The sequence below is a fragment of the Sinocyclocheilus grahami genome, unplaced genomic scaffold (genome assembly GCF_001515645.1).
Source record: "Sinocyclocheilus grahami isolate Dianchi unplaced genomic scaffold, SAMN03320097.WGS_v1.1 scaffold14.1, whole genome shotgun sequence".
In the NCBI taxonomy this organism is placed as follows: domain Eukaryota; kingdom Metazoa; phylum Chordata; class Actinopteri; order Cypriniformes; family Cyprinidae; genus Sinocyclocheilus; species Sinocyclocheilus grahami.
The window spans coordinates 426,610-442,244 of NW_015505193.1; the positions used below are offsets into that span (position 1 = coordinate 426,610).

At 34.2% G+C, this 15,635-nt stretch overlaps 1 protein-coding gene across 1 annotated transcript in view; it reads left to right on the forward strand.

Moving 5' to 3' along the window:
• The first annotated feature begins 12,853 nt into the window (after positions 1-12,853).
• The window catches only part of LOC107599953 (SH3 and multiple ankyrin repeat domains protein 3-like), a 117,485-nt gene continuing 114,703 nt past the window's right edge, over positions 12,854-15,635 (forward strand). Inside the window, exon 1 of the mRNA XM_016291713.1 lies at positions 12,854-12,982. The gene's annotated coding sequence lies outside the window, so the exon portion shown is untranslated. The remainder of the gene's footprint in view (positions 12,983-15,635) is intronic.

Here is a 15,635-nt window from a genome sequence, read left to right on the forward strand (position 1 = left end):
TGTGTGTGTGTGTGTGTGTGTGTGTGTGTGTGTGTGTGAAAGAGAGAGAGATAGAGAGCATATCTTGATCTTCACCCTCCTTGAGCTAATAGATCATATCTGTGTTGAATTACTGATGTGATATCACATCGGTCTTCACTCTTATTCTCCAAGCGGCTGTACAGAATTGTAAAACCAGACAGATTATAGCTTTTCCTCCTCTTCTCAGATGAGAATCTAATTGGCTGTGAGATGTTCTTGATTGGTTGATTGACTTTCATTGACTGTGTCTGAGGGATGTGGATGTGTAATTTTTGTTTGAACTTGCAGCATTTAAAAGTTTCTGGGTTGTATTATCCATATGTAGCTGTTGTATTTACATGTATAAATCCAAAGCATCTTACAATTTGTTTTATAAAATCTAGTATCTAAAAATGTCCGGTCTTAATCTGAAGTCTATTTTACAACCACTGTACTGCAGTACTGTTGTAGAACGAAAGCAACAAACCATGGAGGATGTCGGTGTTCCAGTCCCTTCACTGTGAATGGAAGCTGAAACCGGAGACAGGGAAGTTATGGAGAGGAATAGATGTGGTTTCTTATTTAATCTTTTTAATGAACTTATGCTGCTCTCCTCCTATTGCTAATTTCTGTGTCTGACTCTCATCCTGTGTGTATGTGTTTGTGAAAAAGGAGAAACGGAGAGAGAGAGAGATTTCAGCAACAGTACTAAGCTCATTAAGAGCAGCAGAGCAGAACACAGGGATATGTAGCTGCTCATCCTCTATAGTCCAGAGAGACGGCTGAAGCAGTAAACACACACACACACACACACACACACACACACACACACACTGGTACTTCTATCATTATGAGGACTTTTCATAGGAGTAATGTTTTTTATACTGTGCTAATCGTATTTTCCATCCTTTAACCCCTCCTGTAAACTTAACCCTTAAAGAAACATTCTGCATTTTTACTTTTTTTTTTAATTGGTAGAATGTATTTTTAGCCAGCTGATGATGGCTAAAATCATTCTAGAGGCTGGCAGTGTGCAAAGCTACATCTGTCTGCAGGACTTTTAAAATCAAATTTAAGATGGTTTAAAACCGTTTTTAAGAACTGTAAAAATTACATATTACATAATAATAATAATACCGTATGAGCAGGGTAGGTTAATGTCTATGGTAACATTAAACTGTAAAATGACTACAAACATGACTTATAGTTGAGATACAGGTTTTCACAAAAACTAAATATATTATAAAATGATAAACCTCACATTTCAACCTTTTAGTCAGAATTATAAATTATTACATTAATTTAAAATGGGGTTACATGGGTGGATTTTCGCATTGGTCTGAACAAAAACTGCATAAACACACACACACACACACACACACACACACACACACACACACACACACACACACTGGTACTTCTATCATTATGAGGACTTTTCATAGGAGTAATGTTTTTTATACTGTATTAATCGTATTTTCCATCCTTTAACCCCTCCTGTAAACTTAACCCTTAAAGAAACATTCTGCATTTTTACTTTTTTTTTAAATTGGTAGTATGTATTTTTAGCCAGCTGATGATGGCTAAAATCATTCTAGATGCTGGCAGTGTGCAAAGCTACATCTGTCTGCAGGACTTTTAAAATCAAATTTAAGATGGTTTAAAACCGTTTTTAAGAACTGTAAAAATTAATTTACATATTACATAATAATAATAATACCGTATGAGCAGGGTAGGTTAATGTCTATGGTAACATTAAACTGTAAAATGACTACAAACATGACTTATAGTTGAGATACAGGTTTTCACAAAAACTAAATATATTATAAAATGATAAACCTCACATTTCAACCTTTTAGTCAGAATTATAAATTATTACATTAATTTAAAATGGGGTTACATGGGTGGATTTTCGCATTGGTCTGAACAAAAACTGCAGATGGGCTTATTGAATATGCAAATGATTTCTCTGCCAGTAGGAGGCGTTTTTGGAATGGCAGAAATATAGTGGTCTCCCTGGTAACGGCTGTTTGTACACAAAGCAGTGCTGCACTCATACTACATACAAACTACTTTATCAGATAAAATGAAAATGCCATTGAAACTTTTCTGAAGACAGTTGGTTCCCTTCAGAGATACATTCATATAAAAACACCTGTGCCGCAAGAAGGAGGAAAGTGTGATAAAATATAGCCTACATTGTTGAAAATGTATGAGGAAAGTCCACTGATGAGTTACCAGCGTAAGCTTAACCCAATTTAACCCCTGTATGTGTGTATGTGTGTGTGTGTGTATATATATATATATATATATATATATATATATATATATATATATATATATATATACACTTGTTACTTTATCTACCTGCATCTTATCTGTATTTGAACATTTTTATATGAATTAGTATCTGCAAATTACTGCAGTATCTCTTATCCTAAAACTGTTTCTCTGTTAATCTGTCTTATTCGAGTGTCCCCAACTTTAATTTTCTCTTCTCTTTCTCACTGTATCCTAAAGCGGCCTCATCTGAGAATCAATTACCCTTCCTCTGGTAGCAATGCTGATTCAATTTCTACCTGTCCAGCTCGATAACAGCAATCGTCCCCTTGTTCCCCTTGCCCCATTCTCCTTGCTGTTCAACATTTCACCCTTTTCACCCAATTCCTCATTCACTCCATCTTTAGTAGTCAGTATGAAAGGTCCAAGCATTTCTGTAAACATTAGCATAGCAGCATGTGGCGTTGCCATTGTAACAATTGTGATTGTTAGCATAGCGCTGTCAGTTTTCTGTTCTGCAGGTTAGCGTGCTGTGGAATAGTAAAACAAAACACACACACACACGCACGCACACGGTGGGGCATGAAGGAAATGTGTATTCTCTAATGCCGGTGGATTCGTGAACAGAGGAATGGAAATGTGCTTCTCTAGGGAACTCAGAAGGGGAAAACAAACACCTTGACAAGAAATGATTGGATTGTGTTTGTGATTATAAGAGTGTGAAAGTTTCTCCGATGTTTACTAGCCGTGCTCCGACTGTCACAGAGTCTCAGACAGGAAATGGAACCAAAGACATGTCAACTTTTCCGCTCTACTTGTAAATGACCTTTTTAGAGAGTCTCTGAACAGATGTGTTGTGAGGATCAGTGTGTGTTTGTGTCTAACCTTACAAAAGAACTACAAAGACAATACCTTGGCTCTGGGATGGTGTCAGACAATACCACCATGCTACTTTATACCATCATTCTCTTATTACTGGTACCATTTAAAGAACGTGACATGTTTTGTTTTTTTTCAGAATAAAATGCTATGGAAATATTATGGTAGTGTTCAAAACATAAGTTTATCATAGTTTTCCGACTGTAAATATCATGGTTGCTTGTGAGAAAAAAAAGTACGCTTAACTGTATTGAATGTGTGCTTGTAGTGTATTTTAAATCTTAAAAGTATATGTATTTAAAACAATGTACATAGTTATCATAAATTATTTTAAACGACAGTACATTGTCAGTACACTTTAACGATATTTCAAACACAATAGAAGTAATTACAATATTACATGTACTTATGTGGGTCAATAAAAGCGCTCTAAAGTCCAGCTAATTGCATTTAATATAAATTTAATTACATTCATTTAATTGCAATTCATGTCTGAAAACATTATATACAGTTTATGTATTACATACATGCATTTAAGTATATTCTTTAGTACAAAATATACATATTTCCATAATAAGAACTCTTTTTAAAAGTATGCTAAAATGCACTTATTTTTCCACACAGGGTAATATGTAATACTGTGGTAAATTATAAATGGTGTTCTAAACCAAAAAGTACCATGGTACTGCTATGTTTTTTGGGCGTATATGGTGTTTCTGGATGTTAATGCCATTGTACATTCAATTACTAGTATTATGTGATACTGTCTATTTTGCAAGCACTGGGATCCATACATTCTTTGGAAATGGTATTTTTAAGTACCTTGGCACACTGTGTAATACCATGGTAAATGAATGTGGTAATCATTCAGCTTTTTTTTGTAAGGATATACTGCATGAAGGGGTGTGTTTGAAATGACAGGATTAATGTTTCTTTGAGTGGGCATTACATGTTGTTGCACACACTGTGGTGTATCTGTGTGCCCAAAGGGATCATGAAATGAGAGTGTGTGTGAAATTCTCTATATGGCAAATGGTGTTTATTACAAGATGATCTCCCTCTCCATGGTACTTCATTCACACTCGCAGCATGTTTCAGAAGTAGATAAACATTCTGTCCTTAGGGAGAAATATCAGTCTGAGCAAACCACAGGAGGTCGTAAATGACCTTTTTAGAGAGTCTCTGAACAGATGTGTTGTGAGGATCAGTGTGTGTTTGTGTCTAACCTTACAAAAGAACTACAAAGACAATACCTTGGCTCTGGGATGGTGTCAGACAATACCACCATGCTACTTTATACCATCATTCTCTTATTACTGGTACCATTTAAAGAACGTGACATGTTTTGTTTTTTTTCAGAATAAAATGCTATGGAAATATTATGGTAGTGTTCAAAACATAAGTTTATCATAGTTTTCCGACTGTAAATATCATGGTTGCTTGTGAGAAAAAAAGTACGCTTAACTGTATTGAATGTGTGCTTGTAGTGTACTTTAAATCTTAAAAGTATATGTATTTAAAACAATGTACATAGTTATCATAAATTATTTTAAACGACAGTGCATTGTCAGTACACTTTAACGATATTTCAAACACAATAGAAGTAATTACAATATTACATGTACTTATGTGGGTCAATAAAAGCGCTCTAAAGTCCAGCTAATTGCATTTAATATAAATTTAATTACATTCATTTAATTGCAATTCATGTCTGAAAACATTATATACAGTTTATGTATTACATACATGCATTTAAGTATATTCTTTAGTACAAAATATACATATTTCCACAATAAGAACTCTTTTTAAAAGTATGCTAAAATGCACTTATTTTTCCACACAGGGTAATATGTAATACTGTGGTAAATTATAAATGGTGTTCTAAACCAAAAAGTACCATGGTACTGCTATGTTTTTTGGGCGTATATGGTGTTTCTGGATGTTAATGCCATTGTACATTCAATTACTAGTATTATGTGATACTGTCTATTTTGCAAGCACTGGGATCCATACATTCTTTGGAAATGGTATTTTTAAGTACCTTGGCACACTGTGTAATACCATGGTAAATGAATGTGGTAATCATTCAGCTTTTTTTTGTAAGGATATACTGCATGAAGGGGTGTGTTTGAAATGACAGGATTAATGTTTCTTTGAGTGGGCATTACATGTTGTTGCACACACTGTGGTGTATCTGTGTGCCCAAAGGGATCATGAAATGAGAGTGTGTGTGAAATTCTCTATATGGCAAATGGTGTTTATTACAAGATGATCTCCCTCTCCATGGTACTTCATTCACACTCGCAGCATGTTTCAGAAGTAGATAAACATTCTGTCCTTAGGGAGAAATATCAGTCTGAGCAAACCACAGGAGGTCTTCTGCAGGTATTTTACAGTAATTTCTTCACCAAAAACTCTGGTCCACACATGTTGTGCGATAATTGCATGTAAACGCCACTAAAATTGAATTTATTTGAGTTGTATGTAATTGATCATATTGATTGTATTGATTATAATAAATGTTAATATTCACAATAATTGTGCATTTTGACTTTAAAAATGTATTAATTATTGATGAAGAATAGCTGTAAATTGAACCAGTTTAAAAGATGACCAAACTACATTTACCATCAATCACTTTGACAGGTCAATAATGATAAAATTAATCAGTGTGCATCTTTTCCTGCATGCTCATTTGATACTAAAGGTATTCCTGTCTTTGTCAGGAAGTGAAACAAGAAATATGAAGTCTTGCTCATTTTATTCTAAAAACTTGTTAGATTTAGTTTATTCTGACCACAATCTCTTGATTGATTTTCAAACTTCAAACCTAAGAATCTCCCGGGATGACTTGCAGGCAGCATATGTGGACCAGACCTATTATTTATTATGATCATGAACTGCCCGCTCAGACAGGAAGTGCCTGTTTCCATTATGTTTTTGAGTGGCTAAATCGGAAATCGATGCTACTAACAGACAAGTGCAAAACAAAGTGCCTTTGTTAAAGCTTGTGCAGACAACACCAAAGAAATGAGTGGCAAATGGATGTAGACTGTGTGCTCGGAATTTCTGTCCATTCAAGTGTAATAAGTTTTGACAATTTCACTGACATAAATCGGCAAAAAAAGCAAGTATACAGTTGCTCATGGATGTCTGGTTTCATTCCTGCTAACTTCCTCAAGCAAATGTGTTTATACAAATTGTAAATATGCTTATATAATTTAATAGTAAGTCCATTTTATTTATATAGCATATTTAAACACAGCAGACCAACCAAAGTTATGAACAGATAAAGAAAGAGTTACAGTAAATAGAAAAAACAAAAACAGAATAAAACCAAAATGGTTTAAATGGCTCTTTAAGGGTGTTTGAGCTGTGGGTCAAAGGTTAGACGGAGTCTGTGAACTGTCTTAGGTCACTGAACCGCTGTTCCTGAGTTCATGACATCTCAGGACTCAGGAGAGCCGTCTCAAAGGATGCGACTCTCTCTCTTTCTCACTCTCCATTCCATCATGCATATTTTATTCCATCTTTTTCTGCTCTGTTTAAAGATAAATGTGTCTGACAGCAGTAGGCTTTGACCCCATACCTGCAAAATGTCTGCCTGAAACCATTCACACACACACACACACACACATAATGGATAACTCTAATGTGAAATGATAGCAAAGTATTTTATATTTCTTCATGTTTTAGCATCAGTTTAAATAGGTTTGTTAAAGGGGTCATGCTATTTGCTATTTTAAAGATCATTATTTGGTGTAACAGAATATGTTGACATGCTTTAATGTTCAAAAAACACATTATTTTTCAAATACTGTACATTATTGTAGGTCCTCTATGCCCCGCCTCTCTCAAACGCGTCGTTTTCAACAAAGCCCCCTCCTTTGACAAGCGCAGTCTGCTCTGATTGGCCAGCTGACCCAGTGCATTGTGATTGGCCGAACACCACAAGCACGCGTCGGAAATGTAACGCCCCTTACCATAATCGCGAGCGTCAGCTTTCAAAGTAAATATCAAGACAGTTAATAATGTCATTAGTTTTACCATCAGTTCAAGACCGAAAGGGCAACAGAGTCGCGTGACAGACACAGTGATGATGCAGTACACAAGCCGCGGTTAAGACAGCTGACGTGCTATGATTTCTGACAGGCAGTTCACTCTCCTGTGATGTGACCCTGTTCCCCTCACACACTATGCAGCAAGAGCTTGTAACACTCCAAAGAGAAAGGAAAACTTGAAATCGCATCATATGACCCCTTTAAATGTGTCTCGCTATAGATATTAACTTTATTCCTCAAAGGTGGTAAAATACAAGTTTATTGCATATTTATTGGAAACTTTTGTGTGCGTGGGTGCACTGAACAGTTTGTCCTTGTTTATATTATAATATTAAACAGGTTTAAGTGGCAATATTTATACCGCAAAGACCTTGCCTCTCCTCTGTTGTCATTGTGACCTAATATGCATCTAGGGAAGAGTTTCACTTCCTGTTAAAGTTTCATGCATCTAATTTCAGAGTTATGACAGTCCATGAAGTTCTGCATGCTGTAAAATTATTGTCCAGCAGACACTTGGACATTGATTAGCAGCTAATTTTGCAAACATAAATGCAGCAGGAAGCGTGTGTGTGTGTGTTTGTGTCTGATCCTGTTGTCTTGTCAAAGCTGAGATGTTTTCCCTACTTTAACTTTAATAATGTCTTATTGTGAGAGAGACAGATACTGAGCAAGGGCTATGTTTGAGATGGGATACTAGCATGCTGCATACTGTATAGTTTATGGGAAAAAAAATTGTCTGTTAAATAGTGCATGGTATGCATTGATAAACATTTGAAGCATGTCTGCTAAAATGTCACATGGCATGTTTAATTTAGCGAGAGTTGTTCAGTTATCATCTCTCATGTGTTTCAACTAGAAGCATCAAAGCTGTACATCATCTCACATTGTCTGCTAAAAACACAGACCAATCAGCTGCGAGCTCAAACCTATACCCATGGTAAAATGAAAATAAAATACTTTTAAATTCTTATTTGATTAATTTTCAGCTTTTATAACAATCCACTGTTTCCCACTTTAAACTTTTTCAAAAATATTTAAATATGATTAATTGAATTTGAACTTTTTTTTAATATATTGATACGACTGTATTCTTATGGTTGGAAAAACAGTCAAATATTTATTCAAACATATAATAAAATATATACACTATTGTTCAAAGGTTTAGGATCGGTAAAAGTTTGAATAGTCTCTTATGCTCACCAAGGCTACATTTCTTTAATCAAAAATACTGTAAAAACAGGTAATATTGTGAAATAGTATTTCAATTTAAAATAACCGTTTTCTATTTGAATATATTTTAAACCCGTGGTAAAATGAAAATAAAATACTTTTAAATTCTTATTTGATTAATTTTCAGCTTTTATAACAATCCACTGTTTCCCACTTTAAACTTTTTCAAAAACATTTAAATATGATTAATTGAATTTGAACTTTTTTTTATATATTGATACGACTGTATTCTTATGGTTGGAAAAACAGTCAAATATTTATTCAAACATATAATAAAATATATACACTATTGTTCAAAGGTTTAGGATCGGTAAAAGTTTGAATAGTCTCTTATGCTCACCAAGGCTACATTTCTTTAATCAAAAATACTGTAAAAACAGGTAATATTGTGAAATAGTATTTCAATTTAAAATAACCGTTTTCTATTTGAATATATTTTAAATTTTAATTTATTCCTGTGCTGCAAAGTTGAGTTTGAAATCATCATTATTCCAGTCTTCAGTGTCACATGATCACTCTTGATAAATGTAATGCATACTTGCTGAATGATAGTATAGTAAATTATTGCTTTATGGTTGGGGGAAATAAAGACTCAAGTTGCATTTCAGCAAATTACAGTAGTAGGTCATCTGGGCATTGACATGTTCATAGTGTACATAGTATACATAATGCATACTGTAGCAATTGCATGAGTCAGCATGTCACTCCGAACACTCCCAGATAGAGACACGGATACAAAGAAGGACTGGAAGTAAGAATGTATAATGAATGAAGGTGTACGTTACCGTTCTTTCAGAGAATTCAAATTTAAGACACAGTGTTCTCATTCAACACTCGCACGCATTTGTCAGCACAATCGCTGTACAGTAGATATATTAACCGAGATGTGACTCAATTGAAAACTATGCATCTGTATTTCCCCTTGGATGCTGGCAGCAACTGCAGCACTTTAGCAAAGGTGGAATATAGTTGCCATTGTTCTCTGCTTATGTGTGTGTGTTTGAACACAGGTATGGTCAAAAAGGAAGCCTATCTTCACATAACAGCAATGTGTTGACGGGTCTATTTCACTGACTGCCCCACCACCAAAGAAAAACACCTATAAACCACCCCCACTGAACGGTGTAGCCTGAGCGAGCAGGTATTGTTTTCATCCCCGGCTAAGTACAGATCCTCTTACCCTGCCTGCTATCAGCTGCATGCAGGAAAGCGATGTGAGCTCACAGCGGCCTGCTCACTGACCTGGGACCAGCTTCACCACTCTTTCTCAATGGATTTTAATGCAGCGGCTGATCGGCGTCTGATCGTTGCTCCACAGGTGAATAGCTCACCTCCTCCACCTCCTTCCTCCCTCCCTCCATCCCTCCTTTTCTCTGCCTCTCTTGGATGGTCACTGGAGTCAGTTAGCGGATGGAGTCGAGTTATTCCTGAACTTTGTGCTCCTGAGCTATAAGCTTTTGTGAAAGAAAAAGACAAACGTTCTGGATTATTCTGTTTAAACTCTGCTCGTATTCAAGGTAAAGTGTGATAGCATGAAACGCTGTTTCATTCAAGATGATGACTTTTATCATATATGTTTTTAAGTCCGTTTTCATTGCACTTGAGTGCTTTTGTCATGTGGTTTTTGGAGCATCCAGATTGGGTCTGTTTTCCAATGAAGATCGAATGTGGTGGTGATTGTTGTGTATGATTTCTGATTTTATCTGCACAATGAAGTGCTGCAATTTTAGAAGAGACCGTAATATGCAGTTTTATGATGCTTATAATCTTCCTTTTAAAAACGAAAGGTTCTTCAGTGGTTTTTGGGATTAGCCTAGAAAATGTCGTCTTTTTTTTTTTTTTTTTTGCTTGATGGAATTCTTCAGTTTGGATGATTATTTGAGGACTAAAGTTGTTGATGTCACAGTACATTTAAAGGTTTTTCAGATCAACATTAGTATATATGAAAAAAAAAACATTGTTAAAAGGAAAAAAAGATTAAACATTGAATGAATTAATGAACTAAATAGTTTATTTATTTATTCCTTTGCCCTTCTAAGTTCTAGGTTGTTTTTTTTGTAATTCTTAAGAAAATTAACTCGCATAAGAGTAGCAACTCAGTATGCTAGAAAACTGGTTACAAGCACGCTAGACCATCTACTGTGTACTTTTGAGGGAGAATCGTAATGTGTGCTACACTCTAGGCGGGTGGTTTTTTTACCACTTTTTTTGTACATTTGTAAATTTGCAAGGTTGTTTATTTATTTTTATTATCCTGAAGAAAATTTGGAGTATTTTATAGCAGAAGTTACTGTCACGATGTTGAGGCATTGCTTTGTGAGCACTAGAAGTGTTTTTAGCCTGTTGCTATGTGGTTCCTGACTGGTCCTCTATAAGTCTCTAATATATTTTGCTCTTTATATACGGCTCAGTTCACTCCTTCAGTGTCAGTATATTGGATTATTTCCCTCATTTTTAATGTCCACCAGACTTAAATCATTAATTATACTGTTTAGAAAAGTAATGGTGCAGCAAGCTGAGCAATTTGATATATCGTTCATATCTTAAGCACGAACATTGCAGGAGACAAGTTGTGTGCCAAAGTTTAATACTTGATGTTAGGGATCAAGTATGAGCAATAGTAATAGTGATGGTTTTCTTAGCAGATAAATGCAGTATATGTTTATCAGTGTGTGTGTGTGTAGACTCAGAGATCGTGCCCTGCGGCTGTGCCTCAGATTCTCCATCTGTTTCAATTAAAGTGAGTGCAGGACTCACTGCACTGCCGGGTTTAAATGTCACAGTGAGAGAGCTCTCACCCTGCCCACAAATGACACCACTTCATAACACAAGATCTGAGCACAATGGAGCACACACACTCCTATAGAGCTCCTCAATAAATAGATTGAGAAGGTGAAATATTGCACCGATTCTTGAGACATGAGACCAAACAGAGCCATACCTGCTGTCAAATGTTTCAAAAATTGCCACAATTCCACTTTGATATTAATCAGAGATGATCACAAGAAGCAACATTTCAGTTTTGTTAACACTTTACGACAAGGTTTCATTCATTAACATTAATTAACTGCATGAAGTAACAATGAACAAAACAGCATTTAGTAATCTTCATGTAATTTCATCGTTTGATTTAAAAAAATGTGTAAGTAAAGTTGGAACTGTTAACATTAGTGTAACATGAACAAACATGCACAATTGTGTTTTTATTAACTAACATTGCCTTTTTTGGATATGGAGAAAATTAATCTCAAGTACCAAGTTTTTACTCTTGGAAGAATTTAGGTTAGCTGCAATCATGTCACATGTGGAGTGAAAAAGTGTGCGAGACCCTCAAATTTTCTTTAATAATTTATATGAACAAATCTGTTAAATGCTGTAAAAATATATTGGTTCATGTTACCTTATTATTGAACTAATGTTAACTAATGATACCTTATTGTAAAGTAAGAAAAAAAATCAAAACTGATATTATCACTTGTACATATACAGTAAATATTACATTTAATAGGAATTTTATTTATAATACTAAATATTAAGTTTAATATACGATTTTCTTTAATAATTTATATGAACAAATCTGTTAAATGCTGTAAAAATATATTGGTTCATGTTACCTTATTATTGAACTAATGTTAACTAATGATACCTTATTGTAAAGTAAGAAAAAACATTATCACTTGTACATATACAGTAAATATTACATTTAATAGGAATTTTATTTATAATACTAAATATTAAGTTTAATATACAAAAAACAATACCACTATGTTCTGACAGAAGGTGATAAAAAATATGATAAAAATATGCTGTTTTTAATCTTTCAAAGGTGCCTCTCTACCTTTTGTCAATAACATCGGATTTATGAAATTATTACTTCAAGTAATTTTAAAGTCACTCTTCATCCTGAAGGTCTTATTTCCATATTTCTCCTGTTATGATTTTATTTATTTATTTATTGTCAGAAATATCATGCCATTTCTATCACAACTTGGAATAAAAAGGAGAAAAAATAGAGAATTTTAGAACATTTCCCTCAAAAACTAAATTATTATTTTTTTCTGATATTGTTGGCACACATTAATTGACAAACTAGGGGAAATAGACATTTTATGAGAAAACAGAAGATGATGAACACATGAATCCAAATGAAATGCTTAATTTTTTGTCCCTGTGCTCAAGAATCTGGCTTTTATTCATGGAGTTTTCTGGAGACTTATGAGGATCTGATTGATCTAGATTTATTCTTTTTCTGTCCTACGTTCTTTTGTTGACTCAAACTGTTCTTGTCACTCTCTGGCAGAGTAAACTCAAGGACTGTTTGCCGTTTGTTAATAAGTAAATGACGACTGCACACAGGGTAGAAAGTTTCCCATGGAAATTCACATTCCTTCTGTGTCTGTCTCATGTGCTCACACACATTAGAGACACGCTATCATCTTCAGTATCAAACATGTGCGTACACATGTTGCATGTGCGTAATGCGTCATACTCACACATGCACTCCCACTCTGGACATCTAGCTGTTTTCCATGGTGAGTTTTTACTTTTTTGTATAAAGCAGTAGATATTTTATTTAATTTTATTTTTATTTTTATTTTTATTTTTATATTTTATTTTATTTTATTTTTTCATTTTATTATTATTATTTTTTTATATTTTATATATATATATATATATATATATATATATAATTTTATTTTATTTTATTTTTTAATTTTTTTTTTATTTGTTTTAATTTTTTTTATTTTTATTTTATTTATTTTTATTTTATCTTAGTATTGACATTATTCTATTTTAGTAGATTGAAGAGAGGAAAACTAGACTGAAACCTAAACCTCAAATGCTTTTGGGATAAAAATTATGTTTTCCATTTTTTAATTGCTATTGCCATTATTTATCTTTTCTTTTCTTTGATTTTATTAGTTATTTCTAGACATTGACATTATTTATGTTCTGCATTTGCATTATTCTATTTTAGCAAACTGAGGAGAGGAAATAATAAGAAGTAAGGGGAAACATAAACCTCTTTTTTTTACATTGACATTATTTATCTTTTGCATTGGCATTATTCTATTTTAGCAGATTGGGGAGTGGAAAGGATCAGGAGAAAGAGGGGGAATTGAATTGGGAAAAGTTGCATGCTGGATTTGAACTCCCATAACCTGCAATAACTTAGAGTTATAACGCCGCGTGGCAGAAAACATGCACTAATCAGTAGCTGTTTACAAAGGCGAACTCGAATGCATACTATACATTAGTTGGTTGTTAGGTCATTGCTAAGTGGTTGCAGATTTTTTTTTTGTTCGTTTTTGTTTGCAAGGCAACATTTGTATATCTGAAGTAATAACACTACTTTCCTCAACAAGCCACATGATTTGAGGTATTATTATCATACAGAAACTATGTGGGATGAGTTATGAAGTTTAATGCTTAGGATTAGGGGTTTGTTCAAATCCCTAACACCCAGTATACGCAATAATAATAATAATGAGGCAGTATCATCAGTGCTAATGACTAAGCAAGCAGCACTAATCATTTTAGTGTTTATCATGGTGTCATAATGTCAGTCTTCTCAGCGTCTGCCTTAGGTTTGCTTTTATTTGCAGTGGAGTCTCTGTAGGCATGGGTCATCTTTATGAGACGCGTCCTGCTAATCGTATTTAAGGCTTATTACCTCTCTCACTTTCTCTGTTTCCGTCACACTCACACTCACACACACACACACACACACACACACACACACACACACACACACACACACACACTCTCTCTCTCTCTCTCTCACACACACACACACATACACTCACTCACTCACTCACAGCCTGTGGTGCTGGCTTCATTAGTACTATCCATCAGCGTTAATGTAGGAGAGGTAAATAATTGGACACAGCGCGTTTGCTGTAGATGACTTCCACCACAGTTTTGGATCCTCGATTAGGAGGCTAATTGCATTTTGCTGCTTTTGACGGCAATCATAGCCATTTCCAAACACTTACAAAACATCTGTCAGAATGAGGGTTAATGCGGCTTCGGCAATCATCTTGCCCGTAAACGCTACCGTTTCCTATAAAGTGTCCGGAACAACCAGATGTTTATTTGCTTTTATAATTAGAGGTTGAGGCTAAACGCATTTCTCATGCTAAAGATCTGCGAGTCAAGTCAGGCCAACAGTGTGTCAGTTCTTTATTTGTCATCTTCTGTTATGTAACGTTGGTTTCACTGTGATATGTGTTCAAAACCGAAATGCTAAATGGTCTAAAGTGAGTCTCGAACTAAGTAGTTCATTGTTTTCCTTGTCTGAGAGTTTTGGTTGAAATTTAAGCTTTGCTTTGGGCAAAGGAATGTGGGAAGACCTTTGGCTATCTTTCCCATCAGCCCATTTCTGTCTTTTAGTTCCTGATGTGCTCTGGGAATCTCAACACAGTTGGCCACGAGCAAGACAATACAAAAGGTAAATGGGACACTACAGTTTTATCAGTGATTTGAAGCGGTCTGCAGAGTATTTGACTGAAAAAAATCAATAGTGTATTTTTATGCACGTCTAAGTTGACCTGTTTACTTTAAATATAAATTCAATATATTTCAAATATTTACAGAATTTAGTGATGTTATATGATTACATTTTTTTATTCTCATTTCTAAAGACTGGTTAGAATTTTTTTTTTTGATTATTCTAAATTAACAGTTTATTGTATTGACACATTTTTAACAGTAAACAACAAATCTGAATATAGTTTTTGTTTTTGTTTTTTTGGGAGGGGGGACAAGTGTTTTATCTTTTGACTTTTATGCTTCTTTAAATGTTATTCATATAAAAAATTATCTTGGGGTCTATTCATCTAACATTAATAGTGGGTATAATAAGATACAGATACTGTCAACTTAATACAAATTAAAAAATTTTCAGATAATATTTTAATACTTATACTGGCTTCAGTACAGTAACAATACAAAAGTAACAACAACATGTTTTCTTTTTCACACTATTTTCTCACACAGTAAAAATGGATCTGTATGCATAAAATTATATATTTGTTTGTTTAATATTTGATGGTATTTGGTATAAAAGCCCTTGATTTACAGTAAGGTCAGTTAGGATCTTATACCATTTGCTGTATGTTTTGTTTTGGAAAAAATTTAGGTTGTAGATTTTTGGGCAAGGTGTACTATTTCTAAGCAATCAGA